The 24042-nt window shown below is 40.0% G+C and overlaps 1 protein-coding gene across 19 annotated transcripts in view; it reads left to right on the top strand.

The window, feature by feature from the left end:
- Nucleotides 1-24042, top strand: part of RBFOX1 (RNA binding fox-1 homolog 1) — a 2803489-nt gene that overhangs the window by 325034 nt on the left and 2454413 nt on the right. The window lies entirely within an intron of this gene.

The raw sequence follows: 24042 nt of genomic DNA, 5'->3' as shown, positions 1-24042 counted from the left end.
ACCCCCACCACTGCTGCTGCTGCTACTACTACTACTATTACTGCTGCTGCTGCTGCTGTTGCTACTACTACTACTACTACTACTACTATTACTGCTGCTGCTGCTGCTACTACTACTACTACTACTATTACTGCTGCTGCTGCTACTACTACTACTACTATTACTGCTGCTGCTGCTACTACTACTACTACTACTACTACAAGTATTTACACATTTCAAGGTTTTCATAACACTTTATGTATCATTGATTCCTCACAACAACCTATAGAGGTAGATACTATACTCACAGATGAGGAGACCTAGACTAAGAGAGGTCAGGTGACTTGCCCAGACTCACCCAACTAGTAAGTGTCTGAAGCAAGATTTGAACTCAGGATTTCTTGAATTCACATCTAACATTCTATCCACTATTTCACCAATAACATTTATCATCCATTAAATCTCTGTTTCAGGTTGGTTGTTTCACCTTAGAGGCCTTTGGTATTTTGGGGAAAAGGAGTGCAGTGGGGTTCGATGGAGAGATCACTGGCTTGTGCAGTCAATCAATAGCAATCACTTATTCAATATCGACTATATGCCAAGTACAATTCTAGGTACTGGGGAAATGTAGACAAAAAGGAAACTGTCCCTTCCCTCACAATCTTACATTCTATGGGGGGAAATGGCATGTACACATATAAGTATATACAAAATGAATACAAAGTAATTTATTTTAAAAGGGGGTGGTGAAGATATGTTAGAAGCTCAAGGGATCAGGAAAGGGATCTTATATAGGAAGGGAAATTTGAACTGAATTCAAGCTCAAAGGAAATGAGAGATTCTAAGAGACAAAATATTTAATCTCCTTGGGCCTCAAAATTAGATGAGCTAAGGTCCCTTTCAGCTCCAGTCTCTGATCCTATAAAATCCAAGGGCACCTAAAGTCTTACTATCAATACTGAGCTGCCCTGGCCCAGGTCCCGGTGATTGAATACCCTCTTTGGAGGGTAGCATTAGAAGGAAGGAGAGTTTTTGGTGAAGTACTTTGTCTTTCCGTGAGCTTTCTCTCTTATTGATCTCCTTGTTCAACAAAATGGCCCGTCAAGCACTAAAATCAAGTTAGTAGCGCCTACCTTTGCAAACGGAGGCTGTTTTAATTGAGATATTGGAAGAAATATTTCCTTAATTTCTGCCTAATAGAAAATCCTTATGCCTGATCAATTCGGGACAGTTTGAAGCAGTCACTGCTATTAATGAAGTTCATCTAAAGTTACCAGTGTTAAGAGCAATCGATAAAAAATAGTTTTGGATTCTATAAATAAAAAAGTTCTCCAGTACAACTGTTTAGGTCAATTGCAGGCACAGTAACCCTGACTTAGAAAATAAGTGCCCCACCAATGGCAAATGCTTTGCATTGCCAGCAACTTAGCTGCTTTTAGCATTCTTATTTCTCCCTCACAGCTGGTTTTAGCCCATTAATATTATTATAAATAATGATCATCTATGACTAATTAACAAAAGCTGATATGCATATAGTATTCTACCATTTGCCAAGTGCTTTATCTCATTTTTCCTTTGATCTTCTTAATAACCCCGCTGAAGCAGATTCTACAGATATTATTATCCCCATTTTATAGATGAGGAAACTGACACTTAGGGTAAATGAATTCCCCTTGGTCACAACTTATAAGTGTCAGAGTCAGAATTCAAAACCAGGTGTCTCTTGATACCAAGTCCAGTTTCCTTTCCATTATATAATATTTGCTCAAAGTTGATTGACTGCCATCTATATGCCCAAGTCTTACATTTCAGGATTTGGGGCACAGAGAAAGAAAGTGTCATGGATCAGAGCTAGAAAGGGACCTTAGTGGTCATTAAATCCAATTCCTTTGTTTGACAGATGAGGAAACTGAAGACCAAAGAACTTAAGTTCAAGGTCAACAGAGAAAAAGTAGTAAAGCTGGTGGGTATGAAGGAAATAGGTCTGATTCTTTTTCTTGAGGGACAATAAGTCCAGTAGAGATACAGAACATAGACACACACACTTATACACACACTAAAGAACCTTAAGAATGATATAATCCTACCAGCGTGAATGCATTCAGTGCAAAACCAAGTGTTTAAGGAAACCTTAAAAGATCTAAGCAGAGTATGGCTTGATCAAAGAGGTCCGTCCATTATCTTTGGACATCTACTTGAATCACTTAATTACATCTATGTCATATTAAGAACAATAGTATTACAAATATTGCACTGACAAATTTTGGGGACTCTGGATTAGAATTCCTGTGGGTAGGCATTGTGATGTTATATGAGGAGTACTAGCCTGGGTAGAAATCCTACTTGTGTTACTACCTAGCTTTGTGACCTTGTACAAGTCACATAAATGTCTCAGTTTCCTTACCAAAAAATGGGCATAATAATAACTATTCTGTTGCCCTCACAGAGTTGTTGTTCTTCTTGTTCTTGTTCTTATTCTTCTACTACTACTACTACTACTACTACTACTACTACTACTACTACTACTACTACTACTACTACTACTACTACCACCACCACCACCACCACCACTACCACTACTACTACTAGCAATAATTATGAATATTAAACATAAAGTAATATTAATTAGAATAATATTAATAACAATACATAATATTAATTAAATATTAAGTTGATGATTGCTAACATTTATGTGACATTTTAAAGCTTGCAAAATTTCCTACATATATTCCCTCATTTTATTCTCACAAGAGCTTTATGAGATTGATGCTGTTATTGTCCCCATTTTACAGATGAAGAAATGGAGGAGGCCAGAAGATGTCATGTGACTTGCTTAGAGTCTCACAGTTAGGAAGTAATGTAGGATTTGAACTGATCTTCCTGATTCCAAGTCCAGCACTATCCGCTGTGTCACCTAGCTGCTTCTATTTAGGGGACAAAATGGGAATTGAGATACCTTTGTTGTAGTTATAGATTTACTACTCACATTTTAGGCCTTGAACCATTCAGTCAATAAGTCACTCAACAAGCACTTATTAAACACCTACTATGTGCTAATCACTGGGTTACTTGATGGTGATACAAAGAAAGGCAAAATACAGTCTTTGCTCTCAAGGATTTCACAGTCTAATAAGAGGTGAATTGTTTTATCTTTTCTGATCTCTAGTTTTTTCTATCTGTAAAATAGAAATGGGAGAATAATTTAGCTTGTAGAGTAGAAAGATAACTGGATTAGGATCCAGAAGAACTGTTTTCAGATCTCAGTTCTGCCACTTTCCGCTTTATGACCTTGGGTAAGTCACCTAACCTTTTCTAGGGGGTTCTCAGTTTCCTTATTTACACAATAAGGGAATTGAACTTAATGGCCTTTGAGGTCCCTTTCAGCCTCAAATCTATGAGTCTATGGCCAATGATCCTATGCTGTGTGGAAAGAGAACAGGAAGGCACATATATGAGCTTTTCAGAAGATAAAAGTATTACCAAAATTACAACTTCGTTCTATGGGTTACCATGGGTTACCATGGGGAAAGAATCCATTGCATAGTGGCCAACTTACTCAAAACCAAATGATGCTGATATTTAGTAGAATGAAAAACAGCATTGACCAGTGGAAAAAAAAGCTGGCTTCAGAGTCAGGAGGAGCTGGGTTCAAATCCTCCTTGTAATAATACTTGCTGAGTGACCCTGGGCAAGTAACTTAATATCTTAGTTCCCCATTGTTGTTCAGTCATTCAGTCATGTCTGACTCTTCATGACTCCATGGACCATAGTATGCCAACACTGTCCATGGGGTGTTCTTGGCAAAGATACTGGAGTGATTTCCATTTCCTTTTCCAATGGATTAAGGCAAGCAGACACTAAGTGACTTGCCCAGGGTCACACAGCTAGTAAGTGTCTGAAGCCACATTTGAACTCAGGTCTTCTTGACTCTGAGCCCAGTGCTTTATTGACTGAGTCACCTAGCTAACTCCTCAGTACCCTCTAGAACTCTAAGTTGCACAGAAGGTGCTGAATTATATTAGTAGAGGTAGTTTGCTCATTATGAATTCCTTATACCAGTATAATTACAGGTCTATTTCCATCCCATAGGGCAGTGGAGAGGTGTATATAGAGTATAGGTGTATAGAGAGGTATATATAGAGAGGTGTATATATAGGTTGCAGTGTATAAGAGATAAAGAAGTTTGAAGAAATTGGAGTAAAGGAACTGTATGATTGGTAAAGATGAAGGGTTGGTTATGTTGTGGGGGAAAGACAACATCCTTGCAATGTCTGTTGAAAGGGAAACCAGTTCATAGAATCTTGGGTAGACCCTAGTGGCAAAGTCATGTGAGGATAGGATCAATGGTTGTTCAGGATAGGCAAGTGTGGACAGGCAGTAATCATCACCAGAGGGAACATCTGAACTATGAGATATCATAATCATTTGTATATAGAGGCTAAGTGGAGGAAATTCCCTTTACCCAGGGAGACCTGGGTCTAGACTTCATAAACTGTGAACTCCTTGAAAACAGGGACTGTCTTTTACCTCCCTTTGTATTCCCAGGCATAATACCAGACACATAGCAAGGATTTAAAGAATCTAATTTACTGACTTCTTAGGACATTTACTTACCAGGTGAAGTTGCTTCACTTTTCAAGGCCTCATTGGGAGATGGGATTTGATGACTTCTAAATCTTCTGGCTCCCAATTTGTGATACTATGATGTTATGGTTGACTATAGAAGAGGAGATCAGTTGGCTTGATGGAATTAATACTAAGGAGGAAAATTCCTAGAGAGATAACTATAGTGTCTTTACATACAGGCCTGCAGACCTGGTACCTTCCTTTCCTTCAGAGGCTGTGATCTGGGAATTTCATTTGGTTTCCTTCCATTATAACTTGGAAGTGTGGGCAAAGGGTGATAGAGGGAGCAGAGGAAGCTCTGTCACAGACGTTCCAATGCTGCTAGAGCTAGAAAGACTCTTAGAAATCCTCCCCCCCCCATTCAACCCTCTTATTTTGCAGATGTGTAAAGTGAGGCCCAAAAGATGGGACTTCCTAGTAAGCAGCTGAGCCGGAGCTCATTTGACAGTTTTTAAGTGCTCAAAGATGGCTAACAGCACCACTAAGTTTTCTTTTTTTAGGTTAAATATCACCTATTTTCCACTAGACAATTTCACTTTGTCAACTGCAGGTAGGGGTGTAGCTGTAGATCCTGGTATTGGTCCCCCAATACCCAAAGATGGGCATTTTGTCTTTTGTTCTCAACCTGCTGATCTGAGTCTAGGAATGGTTAATCCTCCCTCTTTCTTTCTGCAGCAGACCTCCCTTTTAGATCATCTTCTTTCCTGCAACAATGTCTCTAAGTGTGCTTCCAATTTAAGTGCAGAAAGTCCATAGGCATATCATAAAGGGTGCTGTTTACAATCTAAAGAGTTTTTGGTTGAGTACCTGCTAAGTTTTTTTCACAGGCGCTGTAGGGTATTGCAAAGACAGACTTTGGTCTAGGAAAAACCTATTTAAAGAAAACAAGATGTGAGACAGGGAGGGGGATCATTTAGAGCTAGAAAAGAAAACATACCAAAGGATCTCCGTTCCACTGGGGTTGTGGTCTTAATCAGGGCTAGGCCCAGAGAATAGACAGATTCTTTTGTTGTTGTCTAGTTGTTTTTAAGTCCTGTTTGATAATTCTGTGACCCCCTTTGGGGTTTTCTTGGCATAGGTACTGAACTGGTTTGCCATTTTCTTCTCCAGCTCATTTTACAGAAGAGGAAACTGAGGCAAATAGGGTTAAGTGACTTGCCTAGGGGTTACACAGCTAGTAAGTGTCTGAGGTCACATTTGAACTCAGAAGGATGAGTCTTCCTGAGTCCAGGCCAGGTCCTCCATCCATTGCACCACCTAGCTGCCCCTAGAAAGATTCTGGTAGGATTGGAGGGGTTCTGGAAATAAAGAGATTTGTATCTGTTTCATGCATAGCAGCCTCTTTTCCAAACTACTTGGGGTGTTGTGTGTTGTTTGTTCTTCATTCTCAAAGAGGACCAGTGACATAGGGAGGATGATGTGTTGAGTTGCAAGTGAACTGGATTTGAGCAAAGCCAAGCATTCAAGGCCCCCAGTCTGCCTCTAATCTAGCTGACCAGGGTGATTTTCCAGCACTGACCTTAATGTTCTATATTCCAAGCAAACAGGGCTTCTTGCTAATTCCCAATCTCATCGGGCTCTCTCCTGTATCTGAATATCTATTCATGGCATCCCCTCTGCCTGGAAAAGACCTTTCTTTCTCATCACCTATTGAAATCCTTCTGCTCGCTCCTTCAGCTTCACTTCCTCCTCCAGTCATTGGAGTCCAGTGGCAAGACATAGTTCGGAAATCTTGTCACACTATCTGGGTTAGGCAAATTAAGAAGGGTCCCAGGCTATGACATGTAGAAGGGTGGGGTATGGAAAGCATTTTATTTTGCCTCTCACAAATGCATACTTTTAACATTAGAAAATTTCTTTCTCTATGGCACATGGATGTTTATTTTGTGCTATGTCAAGTTGTTACGGTGAAAGGTTCCAAGCCCCCTTTACAAAGAAACAAATAGTGTGGTTGAATGCTCTAACATCGAGTATTTAGATCGTGAGCTCCTTGAAACCAGGGACAAAGAGGCAAAAAGAGACAGTCCTAGCGACTTTCACTTGGCACAGTGCCTGCCACAGAGTACTTAATAAATGTCTATTGACTGACATCAGCATAGGATTACAGATTGGGAACTGGAAGGAGTTTTAGAAGTCATGTAGTGGTACCTTCTCATTTTACATATAAAGAAACAGGCCGAAGCAGTTTGATGGTCTGGCCAGCATCATACTGAGCAAAGCTAGTACTCAGATCCAGTTGCTTGGACAATAAATTCATCACTTGCTGTACCATGTAGCTTCCCAGGGTACACTAACAAATATCCTTGTACCACCTATGTGCCACAGTGCCTAAAATATCACTGTTTTTGCCTTTGAATTAAGTACTTTTCTCTCTAGGTTCCTTTTGAAAAATGTGAATATTTTTTAATGGCTAATAAAGTAACTCACTAAAAATGAATAAATTAGCCTGATATTTTTCCTCCCATCCAGAGAATCAACATGAGCACACAGGGTCAATCCGATCTGAAAAAATTATCATTAATGTTTCATTGCCTCCTGTGTACAAGGCAGAGACAATCTGGAATAGGGCATGAAGAGTTGGTCTTGGAGTTAGGAGAACCTGATTCCAAATCCTGCTTCTGACACTTCCTAGATGTGTGACCATGAGTAAATCAGTAGAAGCAGTTGCTGACCTGAATCAGTGGAGTTTCTACCATGTGTGTTCTTACATTAATGAAACTACAGGTCTAGATCAAAAAACAACCCAAAAGCAAGCAAACAAAGCATGAGACTCTGTGCTGGGAGATGGGGAGACAAGGAAAAAAAAAAGAATCTTCTAGCAGCTGAATCCTACTTCAGAAACTTAGTTATGTTACCTTGGGCAAGTCACTTAACCTTTAGGAGACTTTTTTTCTCTCTTCTTCAAGTCAGGGACTATCTTTTTTCTTTTTGTAATCCCAGCACTTAGTACAGTGACTAAAACATAGTAGGTGCTTAAAAAATGTTTATTGATTGACCTGTAAAATGAAGGGGTTGGACTCCTTGACCTCTGAATGATCCTTCCAGCTCTAAATTTATGATCTTGCTGGGCCAAGTTATGAGGGAGAAGGGACCCTAATAGGAAATAAAGGGGAAGCTAGGTGGGCAGTGGATAGAGTGCCAGGTCTGAAGTCAGGAAGAATCATCGTCCTGAGTTCAATCTAGCCTCAGACACTTACTAGCTGTGTGATCGTGGGCAAGTCACTTAACTCTGTCTCAGTTTCCTCATCTGTAAAATGAGATGGAGAAGGAAATGGTAAACCACTCCAGTATCTTTGCCAAGAAAACTCCAAATGAGGTCATGAAGAGTCAGACACAACTGAAATGACTGAACAGACAGGAAATAAAGAGCATACAATAGAAAGGGGAGGTGGGGTTTGTTGAAGGCCTGACTCAATGTCTTTGCTTAGGACCAAGATTAGTCCTTTTTACTGTTGACAGATATCAGAATGATAAATTTGGCTTATGAGGTCTTACACTAAACCCTCTTGCTTAGTAGTACCATGGACCCAGAACAGACAGAATTGCCTTTTACCTGACCAGAGCTATATAGTATTTCCAGAAACTGAGGGTTGAGGGGGTGGTGGGACTTTTAGCTGTGAAGGTGAGGATGGGATGGGGCATGGGAAGGAATCCTCTTTCTGGGTGGTATATACTTTGAATGTGTGGCTTATTGTTTGAAGTTGAAGGGGAAGATAGGTGGCACGATAGGGAGAGCATGGGGCCTAGAGTTAGAAAGACCCGAGTTCAAATTCAGCCTTGGATATTTTGTGACCCTGGGCAAGTCATTTAACCTCTATTTGCCTCAATTTCCTCATTTGTAAAATGGGGATAATTATAGCACCAACACTGTATGGTTGTTGTGAGAATCAAATTAGAGATTTGTAAAAGATGTTTAGCACAGTGCCTGGCACACAGTAGGTGCTGTTATTATTACTATTGTTGCTGTCATTATTGAAGAAACTATTTGCTTCATTTAACAATGCCTTGCACAGAGTAGATGCCTAAAACACATTGGTTGATTTGAATTTTAACTTTTTACAAATCAGCTTTGTCACATTACTGTTGTGTGACCTTGGCCATATACCTTTATCTCTCTGGGACTCAGTTTCCTCCTATGTGAAAGAAAAAGGTTAGAGCCGACAACCTGTAAGGTCTCTTCCAGATTTAGATGGATGATGCTATGTTCCCTCTCCACGCATCGCTACAGATGTGGCTGACTCTCAGGTCCCACAGCTGAGTTAGCAGGATGTGAAGGGGGCTGCGGAGAACTTCAGACTTTTTAATGAGCTTCTGGCCTCTCCTCTGAGCCTCTTCACTTTGACATTGACAGGAAGGCCTGAGGTCTCCCAAATGTCAAGTTCCAGTAATGAGGCTTTGCTGTCTCTGTGATACTACCCTGGGTAACATTTGTAGAAGTTGGGAAGAAAATATTAAGTACCATTTTAATTTTGAAAAGCGGGCACCGACTCCCCTGGGAAGCAGCTGCATGTGCTTTACCTTTATGAGGTATTTTATTACATACAACTGCTTATTGGGATATTTAAACAGTTCCTTGGGTGCACCTAATAGCGCCCTTGTAGTCATTATAAACCACTAATGGGTGCTAAGTTTTCTAAACACCTCTTTACTTGATAGATTTAGCCATCCTGCAGGACCTATTCTGATTAAATAATACATGTTTTCCCAACGTCTTAAATACCGTACATCTGCCTGGGGAAGAGCTTCCAGGCCCCAAGATGTTTTCAGTCAGGCTCATAGGCTTTCTACAGGTTCATTACAGGGGAAAAGGTGTGTTTGTTGGGGGGAGAATTTGTGGGTTGGTATGATTTGATGCAGTAGTAAGAGACCAATTTTGGAGTCTGAAAACCTGGGTTCAAATCCTACCTTTGATGTGCATTCTCTGTGTGACCTTGGGTAAGTCACTGAACCTTCTTAGGCCTCAATTTACTTATATATAAAATGAGGAGGATGGATTTGATGGTCCCAGAGGTTTCTTCTAGCTCTGCATCTATGATTGTGTGACTTAATGGTCCAACTACATCACCCTCCCCCACTATTTCCTTTGTATCCCTTTCCTTAATTTAAATTCTAGGATTCTTACCCTGAAAAGATAAAGCCTGATTCCATGTTGACTAATGTGATAACACAATGGCAAAATGTCAGCTGGCTGCTTGTTCTGTCCTTGATCAGAGTCACCTCTAGGGCAGGGCTGTCAGGCCTTTGTCTCAGAGTGCAAGTGAATAAATTAATTATAGTATATTAAAAATAATTTATTAAGCCTGTATTATATGCCAAGAATTTTGCTAAAAACTGGGGATACAAAAAGAAAAAGTCAGACCATCTCTGTTCTCAAGGAACTTACACTTTAAATGAGGGAAACAACGATCACAAGAAACTACAGTTGAAGAGTGAACCAAAAGACTGTGAACCCTAAAAGTACCATAGTGGGGTGTGTGCCAAGGGCCAGAGGGACTTAGGTTACATGGCCTCACTGGTTAAATGGCAGTTTTGAGCATCTATGAGCATAAAGCCAGGGCAGATGACAAAACCTAGAAATTTACTAAGAGCTTCTCCCCATCATAGTTCCTCCCTTGTCCCACCTCATAATCTCTGTCTCTTCCTGTCCTAGGCACAGAGATGGCTACTTGAGGCTTAAGACCTTTTGACTCTTACTAGACATGGAATCAGGAGACCTGGGATTTATGTGATATGCATAGCTCTGTAATCCAGACCCAATCTTTTAACCTCTCTGAAATTAAGTTTTCCTTCATCTTTAAATTAGAGTAATCATGTTTCACTTCTAGGGTGATCATGAGACAGGTTCTTTATAAACACGAAAGTATCCTATAAATATAAGTTGCTGTCATTACAAAGGGTGTCTAACCTGACGTACCCAAACTGAAATCTGCCTTGCAGTATTTCCCAATGGTATTTCCCATTTACTTGAAGACCTTCAATGAGAAAGGAAATCACTGTATCTTGAGAAAACCCCACTGGCTTCCTTTTTTGGATGGCTTCCTCTTTTGGATGGCTTCCTCTTTTGGATGGCTTAATGGTTAGGAATGTTTTCTTTTTCTTTCCCCTCACCCCGGGGGCAACTGGGCTTAAGTAACTTGCCCAGGGTCACATAGCTAGTAAGCGTCAAGTGTCTGAGGCTGGATTTGAACTCAGGTCCTCCTGAATTCAGGGCTGGTGCTCTATCCACTGTGCCACCTAGCTGCCCCCAGGAATGTTTTCTTTACATAGAGATTCTATGTAAGCTCTTCAGGGAGGAGCTTGTTTTTCTTTTTTCTTTTGTATAGCCTTAGCACTTAGCATAGTGCCTGACACATTGGAAGCACTGAATAAATTACTTGTGGATAGACTATGACTTCAATCCATTGTTCCTAGTTCAGTCCTCAGAAGGATCTTGATCCTTTCCCCACTTGACAGCTCTTTATTTGTGAAAATTATGATTATTGTTATTAATAATAATAACAATAACAATTGTTAACATTTATATAAAGCTTATTATGTGCCAGGTCCTGTGCTAAGCACTTTGTGATTATTATCTCATTTGATCCTCACCACAGCTGTGGGAGGGAGGTGCTTTTATTATTATCCCCATTTTACAGATGAGGAAAGTGAGACACTTAGACATTAGGGTAACTTACCCAGAGTCATACATCTAGTAGGTGTCTGAGGTGAAATTTGAACTCAGGTGTTCTTGACTCCAAGTTCTATACTTAAACCACTATGCCACCTAATTGCCTGCCAAAAGTAATTAATATCTTTAGATTATTTCTAGCATCAAGGTCTGGAAGCTGGAGTACCCCCCTGCAGGTCAGTGTCCTCGGTGGGTTTGGGATTTGGCACTGTCTTCTAGTGTGCCTACATTGATTCTGTCTTTAGGATCAGCCAGACCTCTCAGCTGTGCTTGTTTTCTCTATGCTTCCTGATGACACTGGGCCTTTTTGTAAGCAAGGGAATGGTTATGATCTCTAAATGAAATGGAGTCTTGAATGCTACTAACAATAAATTCCAGTCCAGTCAGTTCAATTACGAGGGATGCCATTTAGAAGGAGAATTTCAAAACTCTTAGTACAGGAAGGATCTTCACTTAGCTCAGAGGCAATTACTGCATCTGACAAATGGATATCAATTCCTACCCAGACAGGAGCATGCTAATCAGTGTAGCAGTGGGTTTATAATGGAGGGTTGGAGGGGTAGGCAGTCGAGGACAAAGAATGGAAATGGGTCTTCTGATAATGCAGAGGAGGTTAAGGAGGGAACAGCCTAGTAGTCTCGAAGAAGGTATTTACTATGTTTTCATAATCTTCTAAACAGTTGAGAAATCCTGAGATCTTTTCATAGCATCATAGATCTATAGCTGGAAAAGATCTTCGAGGTCCTCTAGCCTAACCCCTTCATTTCACAGATGAGGAAACTGAATCCCAGGGATGGTTAAAGGATTTGGCCAAAGTGATACAGATAATTGAGGTTGAACAAAGGTTTTCTGACTTCAGAGTCAGTGCTCTTTCTACTGCACCACACTTAGTGTAGTTAGGTAGGCAGGTCTTAGCAAAATGGATGGCTATGCATTCTGTGTGCTCATTGTGTGTCATGGTGGTACCAAGGCCAAATTTAGTTTGAAAAATCAAACTAGCAATTCAGCATGGTACTCATAGTTCAGAGCTATAACTAGTATGGGTGGACCAGTGCTTTGCCCCATGGTGCTGACATAAGAGTGGGTCATGCGTAGTCTTCCCAGTGTGCCATTATTTGGGGATGGTTTTGCTTTTCTGATTGAAGTTAGGCTTAAGGTGGGGTGGTATGACTAGTTTACTGAGGAGGTATCCCCTATCCCCAATCCCTGAATTCACATACAGCTCCCTGAAGGCCCCACTGTTACCTAATCTATCTCCTAAGCCTGTCTTTTTACTTCTCTTCCTCACCATTCTTTAACATATTAGCATGACTGAATGTGTACAGAGATGATAATAGGATCCTTGGGAGCCGATGATATCATCAAGCGAAATAATGTAGTGTGAGAAGGGAAGGAAGTCCAGGATTGCCTTTGGAGACACTTGGTGAGTGGACATGATTTGGCAGAAGAGCCAGAAAATAAAACTGAGGAGCAGGAAGACACATAAGAGTAGAACCAGAACCATGAGTATCATAAAAACCTAGAGAAAGAGAGAGTATCAAGAAGAAGAGGGTGATTGGCAGTGTCAAAGCCTTCAAGGAAGTCAAGAAGTATGGAGACTAAGAAAAGGCCATTAGATTGGGCAATTATCAAGTCGTTGTTAACTCTAGAGAGAATAGCTTTGGTTGAATGATGACATCAATCCAAATTGAAGGGAGTGAGAATAAAGGAAGGGGCACCAATTGTAGATGGCTTTTTCTAAGGAATTTAGCCACAGAAGGGAGGAGAGATAGAATAATAATTATTTGGATGGACATTAAGTGAGTTTTTTAATGATAGGAAGACATTTATGTGTAGGCAGCAGACAAGTATCTGGTAGAGAGGAGGAGATTCAAGATTAGTGAGAGAGCAGGGATTATAGAAAGGTAATCTGATAAAGAAGATAGGATAGAATGGGATCATGTATGGACAGAGAAGGATTTGCCTTGGAAAATAGAGGCCATCTTTTTGTGGGAGAGAGTGAAGGAAGTGCTGGTAAGGAAAGGCATCTGAGTGATATGGAATGGGGAGGAGGGAAAATGAGGGAGTTCTTGGTGAATGGTTTCAATTTTTTCAGTGAAATATGAGTCACAGTTTTCATCTGAAAGAGTAGGGGGGAGATGCCATGGGAAGTTTGAGGCAGGATGAAAGGATTGGGAAAATGCTATGGTGAATGAGCTAGTGAATCAATTGGACATGAAAAGGATTGCCTTGCTACAGTAAGGACCCAGTTGAGAGTATGGAACATAAATTTATAGCAGCATTTAAAAAAATTTTTTTCTCCAACTTCATAAGTTTTGGAATAGGAGTAAAGTCAGAGGATTGTGGGAGTAATCTAAGATTGTGGCTTGGCAGGGCATAAACAGAAATAGCATAAGGGGACAAGGGACTTGAGAGTAAAGGATGACGTGGGGTTGAAGTAGAGAAGGAAGGAGAGCATAATCAGTGCAGAGATGATGGCAAGGAAAGGTCTTTGGCATGGAGGGAATAACAGAGGTCATAATGAAGATAAAAGCAAGTTTCTTTACTATGGAGCAGATATTTCAGAGAGCACGGTGGGAAGGGTGTCATGTTTTGCCAGGATGTCTATAATTCTTAAGTTGTATCTATGTATCCCATCTCCTAGATCAATATGTATTTCTTAAGTTATCATTTTTTTTGCTTTTCTTCAGATTGTCCTTTACTTCTGAATGTTTGTATTATTACTAAGTAATTATTCTCTTTTTTATTTCCTTGGTGAGATTTGTCTCCATGCATTCAAGATTTTTCCATTCCGTCAATTATTTCTGCTATATAGGCCATATATTATACTTTTATGATACTTATTTCTCGTTTGAAAAATTTGGGCATATTCTGCTGTTGTGCCATGATTTTGGGGGAATCCACAGGTTGTGTTGCCCCATCAGGTGTTGATTCATGTTATTTTGTCTTACAATATTTATTCAGAGGTGTTTAGACTCATTTAGGTGGTCTGGAGGCAATATATCACCCCTTTTTTGGCGGGGCAATGAGGGTTAAGTGACTTGCCCAGGGTCACTCAGCTAGTAAGTGTCAAGTGTCTGAGGCCGGATTTGAACTCAAGTCCTCTTGAATCCAGGACTGGTGCACACTGTGCCACCCAGCTGCCCCTCAATATATCCCTTTATTAGTAACTTCTTCCTTTTTGGTTTATCTGTGCTCAAATTCTTTACCTTGAGTTTTCTTTCTCCAAAGATCTTCTATAAAGTCATATCTGAGCTTTAGGAAAATCACTTTGCTAGCTAAGTGGAGGGAAGATTGATTCAAAGAGAGAGCTGAGGCAGAGAGACCAATCAGAAGACTAATCAAGAAATGTATTATCAAAAATTACAATGTGTTGATGATCCAAGGACTATTGCAATAGTCTAGGTGAAAGATGATGTTGGCTTGCGCTAGGGTGGTGGCTTTATGAATGGAGAGAAGGAAATAAATATGACAGCTATTGTGGAGATAGAAATTTAAAACTTGGCAACTGATTAGAAATATTGACAGGGCAGCTAGATGGCGCAGTAGATAGAGCAGTGGCTCTGGAGTCAGGAGGACCTGAGTTCAAATCCAGCCTCAGACACTTGACACTTACTAGCCGTGTGACCCTGGGCAAGTCACTTAACCCCAATTGCCTCACCAAAAAATTAAAAAAAAATATTGAGTGAATAAGAGTGAGTAATTGAGGACAATAACTTTTTTGTGTGAAACTGGGTGATCAGAAGAATGGTGACACCCTTGTTAAATGGAGAAGCTTGGAAAAAGGATGAGTTTGTGGTAAGGGGCAAGGGTGTGTGGGAGAAGAGAATCCATTTTGTTTTAGACCTATTTATTAAGTTGGAGAGATCTTCAAGAGATCCAGCTGCAAATGGCCAATAGTCAATTGTGATGTGAGACTAGAGTTGAAGGGAGAGACTAGGGGTGGATGTATAGATCTGGGAGACATCGGGACAGAGATGATAATTAAACCCATGGCACCTGATGAAGTTATCAAGATAGAGTGGGCAAGAAAAAGAGCATTGAATTTGGAGTTAGACACCTAGGTTCAAATTCTGGCTTTCCTACTTACTAGTTATATGACCTTGGATAACTTACTCAACCTCTTTGGCATTCAATTTCTTCTGTGTAGAGTGAAAAAGACGATTAGAAGAGGTGATTTCTGAGGTCCCTTCAAGCTCTAAATCTTATGATCCACAGTCCCCATTACCTTCCAGTATATACAAAAATAAAATTTCACAGTTTATCTCAAAACTTCTCACAGTGCCAGAAAGCATTGGTTGCTTGCTGGCTCTCTTCCCTCTCTGTGTCAACATAGATATTATAGCTATATAAAGTCTGGAAAAGACCAAGTCCATAGGGAGATGATAACTTCAGTCTTTTCCTTCAGTCTTCATTTTTGCCATTAATACTACCTAATGGTTTTTAGGGGGTTTTGTTTCTCTTCCCTTCCCTGGCCCACTAATGTACCCATTTTACAATTTGAAAAATAACATGTACAACTAGATAAAGAACAGAGTGGAATCTGAAGACAGAAGGAGGGAATTGATTCGAGGAAGGCTCCAAAGGGTATCAGGAAGATTTAATTTTATTCAACATTTTAAGTGACTACTATGTGCAAAGTCCTCTCCTAGCTGCTAGTGAGGCAGTGTGGTATGGTGATTAGAAAGCTGATTTCAGGGTGAGCAAGAACCAGCTTCAAGTCCTGCCTTGGTCACATAGTTGTTTTGTGACCCTTGGAAAGTCACTTAACTTCTCAGTGTCCCAGGAAACTCTCTAAGACTCTAAGTTGCAGATGAGGTAGTTATCTTCATGGCAGGGAAGGGAACCAGTATTTTTCAAGAGCCTACTTTGTGCCAGGCTCTGTGCTAAGTGCTTTACAGATATCTGATCTGTATAATAACCCAGGGAGTATAGTAGTGCATCATGATCCACATTTTAAAGTTGAAAAAACTGAGGTAGACAAATTTTAAATGACTTTCTCAGGGCCACACTAGTTGTAAGCATTCAAAGCTGGATTTGAACCTAAGTCTCCCTAACTCCAAACCCAATACTCTATCCACTATGTCATTTAGCTAGTAGGCGAACTCCATCACTTGAGAGTTTCCCATGTTGATGAAACCATAAGTCTAATTGAAATACAAAGCACTGTCCTAGGTACTGGAAATGTAGAGATGAAACAAGACACAGACTCTTTTTAACTTAACATTTAGTGGGGAGGGGGTAAGTAATGTATACGAGTAATAATGATATAAAGCAGAATGTTTTAAAGGGGAATCCTAGATAGAGTATTTTGAGAAACTTGAGGTGAGGTTGGGAGAGGAGAGCCGGAGGGAGGGAGGGAGAGAGACAGAGACAGAGACAGAGACAGAGACAGAGACAGACAGACAGACACAGAGAGTCAGACAGACAGAGAGAAAGAGACAGAGACAGAGAGTCAGACAGAGAGAGAGAGACAGAGACAGACAGAAAGTCATTTTCATTTTCTAAGAGCAAGAAACCCTTCTTGGAAAAAGTGGCATTAAAGTCAGACCCTGAAACAAGGGGAGGTTTGTAACAGTCAGACAAAGCATTTGGAGGAAGAGAGGAGTCTATCCCAAGTCTAGGAGAAAGATGTGGAAATGGTTGACTGAATAAACTTTGCTTGAAGACCTCCAATGAGGAGCCATTCCATACTTCTTGCTTCCTTGTGTAGCTCTAATTGGTTTGAAATCTTTTCTTACATCAAGGCTTCATTGGCTTCTTTGCAACTGCCACTGATTGCTCCTAGTTCTATTTTCTGGGTTTAAAGTCTAATCTCTCTTTCTTGTAATAGCCTTTTAAGAATGTGAAGAGAGCTGTCATGTTCCCTCTGAGCCACCTCCTGTGCTATCATATTCATCCCTGAGCCAGGCTAAACATCCTCTTGATCCTTCAACTTGTCCTCCGGGTACCACGTGACACGGATTTGAGGACCTTTACTACCTAGCTTCTCACTCCTGAAGCTCTACATCTTAGCAATTAAAAAAAGGTGGTACTCAAAATTCTTCAGGTGTGACCCTATTCGGGAAGAGCACCATGGAATTATTGCCTCATTACTGGAAGTTTTGCCTTTTTGTTTGTTTGTTTGTTTGTTTGTTTGCTTGTTTGTTTTTTGGTGAGGCAATTGGGGTTAAGTGACTTGCCCAGGGTCACACAGCTAGTAAGTGTTAAGTGTCTGAGGCCGGATTTGAACTCAGGTCCTCCTGAATCCAGGGCTGGTGCTCTATCCACTGCGCCACCTAGCTAACCCCAGTTTTGCCTTTTTTAATGCACCCCAAGGTTGCTTCAGCTTTTTTGGTTGGCAAATCATACTTGATATGTTGAAACTGCAATCCTCCAAAATCTCCAGATTTTTTTTTTAACTGCTGTCTAACTGTTCCTTCCCCTTCTCATACATGTGAGTTGATTTCTTGAACCCAAGTAAAAAAAAATTCCATAGATCATTATGGAGTTTCATTTCTTTCAAATCAGCCAAATTTTCTAGCTTGTCAAGAGTTTTTAGATCCTGACTCTCATTGAATTTATTGGCTTTACTTTCTCCCATTGCTTCCTACCAAACAAACTAGGGGTTGATAGTCATCCAACAGTATATCATGGCCTTTGTGATTTAATGTTCAGCACAGAAGGGCCATGTATAGATCCATCTTGTGAAGCTCCCAAGTAGTGGCATTCAGATTGTATAGGCATCCTCATCACCTACAGGTTCCATCATTATTAAAATTAGCAAGTAGGTGATCTTTATCCTTAGTACTCCCAACTCACCTTTCATTCCTTCTTACTCTCATACTGTCTTGGTTATTACCAAAATAATAAACAAGTTCACCATAAGGTATCAGTGAGTTCATGTCTTTACCCCTCTGAGGGGTGTTTGCTTTGAAAAAGAGGTTTTTAGGAGAAGAAAATACAAGGTAGAAGCTCTACTGTTGGGGTTTAGGCATCGCAGTTGACTGGTAATGGATGTATTTACACAAGGAAGCCTTCCTCACGAGTCACTGAATGTGAATGTCCTTGTACAAGTCTAGTCTTACCTACCCATTGGCCAGTTCATTACCTAGCCTTTCTTTGCAGCTTTTCCAAATTCTCTATGACCTTGACAGAAGCATATTTTCCAAATATGCAAACGATTGTGAACCTAGGCCTGAAGGAAATTTGGCTTTGAATAAATAAGTATTCCAGAGGGAAAATGGAGGTTAGTATTTTTTTTTCTTTCCCTGCTCTCACATAGACTCTCCTCATCCTCACAAGCTTCTGGTCAATAAATCACTTGGGTTTCCAGAAACTGCAGGTCCAGAGCTTGTCAACGAACATTAAGTACATTCCATGTGCCAGACACTGTTAGGCATTTAAGATGCAAAGAAAAGCAAAAATGTATTCCCCTAAATTCACCCTATACTTAGTTGCTTGCCTATTGTTTACCTCCATTAGATTGTGAGCTCCTCCTTGAGATCAGGAAGTAGCTTTGTTTTTCCCTGTATTCCCAGTGCTTAGCACAGGGCCTGCCACATAGTAGGCACATTGATACTTATTAACTGACTGCCCTAAAAGATTTCACCTTTTAGAAAAGGGATGGATCAAATGCTCTCAGAAATCCCAGTTCATCTAGCATTACTTGCCAGCAGGAAGCAAGGACCAGGGCCATCTCTAGGCAGAATTATGAAGTGTCATTTATCTTGATTGCCCCATGCCCTTCTTTTCTGTATCCTTCCTCCCACCGCCACCTTTCAATATTTCCTTCTCTCTTACAATGGCCCTTGTTTCCATGCCTGCCGTGTCTCCCATTTCAAGCAGAAAAGCAATCTGAAATCACATCAGTTCCAACTCTCTGGTCACCACACATACTGTTGCAGCTTTTCAAGCTAAGACTCAAGCATATTTGCAGCCATGCACATCAGCTTATCCCGTTGCACAAGCTGCAATCAGGCCTTGAGCCAGAGGGCTGCTTCCTAAATTCTCTCTTGTTTTGGTTGTTTCTATCCCCGCTAGGACAGACTGTGTTTCTGAAGGGGAACTAGTTTCTAATTCTGGAATTCAGATTTGCTGCAGAAAGATGCTTGGATTTGCTCCTAAGCATTCAATGAGTATGATAGGGCAGTAGGGGAAGGGAGGAGGCACTGGCATTGTTCCTTATATGAAGATTTCAACCCACTCTTACTGGGCTAGTGGACATTTTGGGAGACCTGGAGAGTCACTGGATCTTTTTGCACAGCTGGGGCTTACAAAATAGCTTTAAATCCAAAATGGAACTCTGCTACCTTGGGTAAATAAATACTGTATTTTAACAAGGTCTATGGTAGCCACAGGGCAAAACTGAAAACACTAGAATGCACTTTAGGAAATGCCTTTGCTGGTCAGGATATAGAGAAGGAAAATATGGCATCAGTTCTACTGAGAATGCACAGGATGACTTTTCATGCTTGAAGATATGTGCTTCTGATGTCAGTAATAGGCAACGTGTGTGGATGCATGCCACAAGATGAATAGAATGTGCAAAATGTGATTGGAATGTCTGAGACAGCTTCAAACAGGGACTCTGCTGAAAACTCTCTGGGGCCCAGTGGCCATCTCAGCATGGATGTACATTATCAGATCCTGATGATGATTGATTTAAAAATAACTATGTTCCTGAAGTTCCTAATTCTGGAAATCAATTAGATTAATCAGGCTTGTAAAAACTAATATGTGATGTATTTTTCAAGGTTGTTGGGAAAATTCTGTAGCCATCAGTGTGATTAGTTCCCTGCGTGTTGCCCTGATATGCGCTGTGAATAGATTTTGTTTAGTTTATAGTGCAGTTCAGTAATTGGTGTTGAGTTATGCTTTCTACTGGGTCTGGTGATAGAAATAAATATTTTCCAGATTTTTCTTTAAGAGCCTCTAAATCCAAGACATTGGAATATTTCATAATAAACAGAAGAAAACTAAGTCAGTTACCTTGACTTTGGGATTCTGAAGGTTAATGAAAGAGAGAATTAATAGGAGAGAAGAAAAATAGTGGGTCACCTAGACTTCAGGATTCTAAAGATTAAGAGAATCCTAAGGCTGGAGGGCTTCAGCAAAGCATACCACTCACACACAACTCCTGGGATGCAATATCCAGAATTGGTTCAGGCTCTTGCCACCGCAGCTTTTTGGGAAAGCCTAAATAGTTCAGCTAAGCTCTAGGAATCTGCACACAGGCTTTACTTTCTCCCACTTTCAGATGAAGTAGCATACCTCTCAAAGAGGCCTAGCCCCAAAGAAATAGACACTGGGCTGAAAGATTTGGATCCTTGTGTTAAAGGTGTGGCTTGGAAATAGAAAGGAAGTTTTGGAAAACCACAGACAACTCAAATTTATTGACTGAACATTTTGTATCATTTTTAAAGGTTTGAGTTTGCAAAATTTGCAAATGTTTATTTTCTCCTAGGTGCTATGCTGACATTTCAAATATGTTTCCTTGGAGTGAATAGTGATGTCTTAGTTGTGGCACAATAATCTGAGCAGACAAATTGATTGAATTCCCAATTATACTGTTTTGATTTTCCTGTAAAATGGAATTTGTTTCACAGATAATACAGAAAGATTTGTGGATTTCTATGGAAAACTTGCATGGGTTCTATAATGTGATCTCATTTGCCTTGACTATGATGAGAAGATCTTGGATGCCTGTACATTTGCTTTATTAGCAGCTTTTAAAAATGTCCAGTTGCCAGCAGTTACTATAAATGAGGAAACTGGCTTAACTAAAGTTAATTTAAAAAAGAAAAGTCATTTGAATATTAGCACACATCTTATCACTATATCATTTGCTATATTTGATGACGCTATTCATACTTGACCCTACTGGAGAAGAGGGACATTTAGCAACAGGAAACTTCACAGTCATAATGGATGAAGAGGGCAAGCTGTGTTGTCTTCACAAACCAGGTGAAAGTGGGCTAACTGGAGCTAAACTTCAGGACTCTCTGATTTGGGCAGTTACAACACACAAAGAATCTGATGGATGAAGTAATTAATAGTTTGAAAACAAAGTAATCAGCCAGCATATATTTTTCAAAATGGATTTGTAGATAATGAATTTGTTACAGTGCTTACAAAACTTTTATACTAAATAAATATAAATAAAAATAAGATTTTTTTTTGGTGAGGCAATTGGGGTTAAGTGACTTGCCCAGGGTCACACAGCTAGTAAGTGTCAAGCATCTGGGGTCGGATTTGAACTGAGGTACTCCTGATTCCAGGGCCGGTACTCTATCCACTGCGCTACCTAGCTGCCTCAAAATAAGATTTTTTAAAATCAAACTTCATAAATACAAAGATTAACTCATCTCTACCACATATATGGAAAAGGAGATGTGCTATTTGGAGCATGAATTAAGGAAATATGAGCAGTTAGGTACAATTTGGTAGTTTTCTCACTAAGGCTTCACTGTTAGCTACTAATCTAACCCATGATCTTTCATCAGCCTTTGATAATAATATAATTTGTGAGGATTGAATTATGCTGTTTGTGGAAATAAGAAGATAATAGATTTAGATCTGGAATGGACCTTAAAAGTCATCTAGTTGGGGCAGCTAGGTGGTGCAGTGGATAGAGTGCTGGCCCTGGAGTCAGGAGGACCTGAGTTCAAATCCGGCCTCAGACACCTAACACTTACTAGCTGTGTGACCCTGGGCAAGTCACTTAACCCCAATTGCCTCAACAAAAAAAGTCATCTAGTCTAACTTTCATAATTTTTCAGATGAAGAAAATGAGGCCATACTGATATTAAATAAAAGAACAAAAAATTTTGAACACAGGTACCATGACTCTAAATCCAGAACTCTTTTAATGTTAGCATATAGATTTAATTCACAGTGAATCTTTTAGAGTAAAAAACCAGTGAGGCATATATCCTACTTCTAGATGAGTTCTTTGGACCTTTGAACAGATTGATATTAATAATTCTTTCAGGTAGTTTTTTTCCACTTAGTTTTTCAAGGGAAGTCTTTAAATGCCTTCTTATAATTTCTCTGAGAAAAGGTGCTGTTTTCTTCTTAGCACTTCCAATTATCTCTCTTACTAACTACCCAATTCTTCTTTCTCTGTGAACGAAGGAGAAATATGATTTCTTTGTGATGTAGCTAAACAAAATTGGAAGAGAGATTATGGCTTCCTCATGCATATAGATCAGCAGCATGGGAGTCTCTTACTGGTAATTCTTCTCTTATTAGAATACAGTAATTTTCCCTTCTCAAAGGTAAGGGACCTCCCCGCTCCCATGTGGTATCTTTAATGAATATATGGTTAATTTCTTGATCAACCGCTGCAAACTTGCTGGTCACCCTGAAACCTTTTCTGATTCTTAAAGGGATCATACTTTCTTATAATATCTTAAAAGATTTAATAAGAATGCAACCATATTTAAAAAAACATATATGTAATAGTTTTTCAATACTGGAAAAGCAGAATGCCCTTCAAATAGCCTATTGGGAGTAAGAGGCACACAGTTAGCTCACCTCTCTCTAGGTAATCAACCATACATTAGCCAGAGGTTCTGCTTGGCCCTATTCCCAGGAAATGTGTAGATAAGTATTTATAGGATTACACAGAAGAAACACTGATCTGAAAGCAGAGAGGCAGCCTGGTACAGGAAAAAGAACATGGACTCTGGAGTCAGAACCCTGTGGTGAATATCCTTGCTGTGGCACTTATGATCTGTATGACCTTGGTTAAGTCACTTAACTTCCTTAGAACTCAGTTTCATCATATGTAGAATGAGGGGGTTGATTAGATGACCTCAAAGTTTCCTTCCAGCTCTAGACATATAATCCCATAAACCTATGACCTGACCACTGAGGGAGTAAGTTTGGGAGAATTAAAGATATACTAGTTGAGGAAGGAGAGGCTGAGGTAGAGGGGATGCATTACTTCACTGGTCACACCCAGTGATTGGCTAGGCTGACTCCTCTTTATAGCATCCTAGAAGTGTTTTCTGGTAAATAATGCAAAGATTCAACACATACATTATATGCATGATAAAATATCTATGTGAGTTACAATAAAAATGCTTTATGAAGATATTAAATTTGGAGGTCTAACCAAAAGGACAGTTTTTAAAATGTGCTTTACTCTCAAGTGATGCAAAAAAAAGGGTTTCTGTAGTGCTGGTGGAGAATAGTTATGAGGCCAGCTGCTTTCTTTGGTGAAAGAGCCTTCCCTGCAAAGGTATCATTATTGCATCATTTTCATATAGGAATCCATCATTTTGTCCACGTGGACATGGATAGAAAGTTGTTCTGACTTGCTTTGGCCACAGAAACAGCTCCTAATGACCAATCTTTGGGTAATGAGTCCCATAATGCATCCTGAGCTCAGGTAGGGTGGTCCTCAGTCTGTCAATGTACCCTTTACTGAAGTTTTTTCAGCCTAATAGGATCTACCAGAACATGCTTTCCACAGGCACAGCCATTGAGAACCCAAGGTAACCTCCATTTTCTGATAATGCATTAGTGAAGGATCATAGTGATCATAGGAAGTTACATAATACCAATAACTAGAAAAATATCACACATTTATATAGTGCTTTATAGTTCACTTTCCAAAACCTGATTAATGATTATATAAAGGTAAGGCAGTGATCCTGTGAGCAAGATTATCCCCATTCGACTGATGGCAAAACTGAAGCCTAAAGAATTTAAGAGGCTTGCCCAAAGAGTCATATAACCCAATGAGTGGTCCAGTGTCGTATGTATTCTGCCAGGCATAATGC

The sequence above is a fragment of the Dromiciops gliroides genome, chromosome 1, assembly GCF_019393635.1.
Source record: "Dromiciops gliroides isolate mDroGli1 chromosome 1, mDroGli1.pri, whole genome shotgun sequence".
Classification (NCBI taxonomy): domain Eukaryota; kingdom Metazoa; phylum Chordata; class Mammalia; order Microbiotheria; family Microbiotheriidae; genus Dromiciops; species Dromiciops gliroides.
Note: the sequence above shows the minus strand (reverse complement) of the source record. Positions and strands in the feature narration are given on the sequence as shown.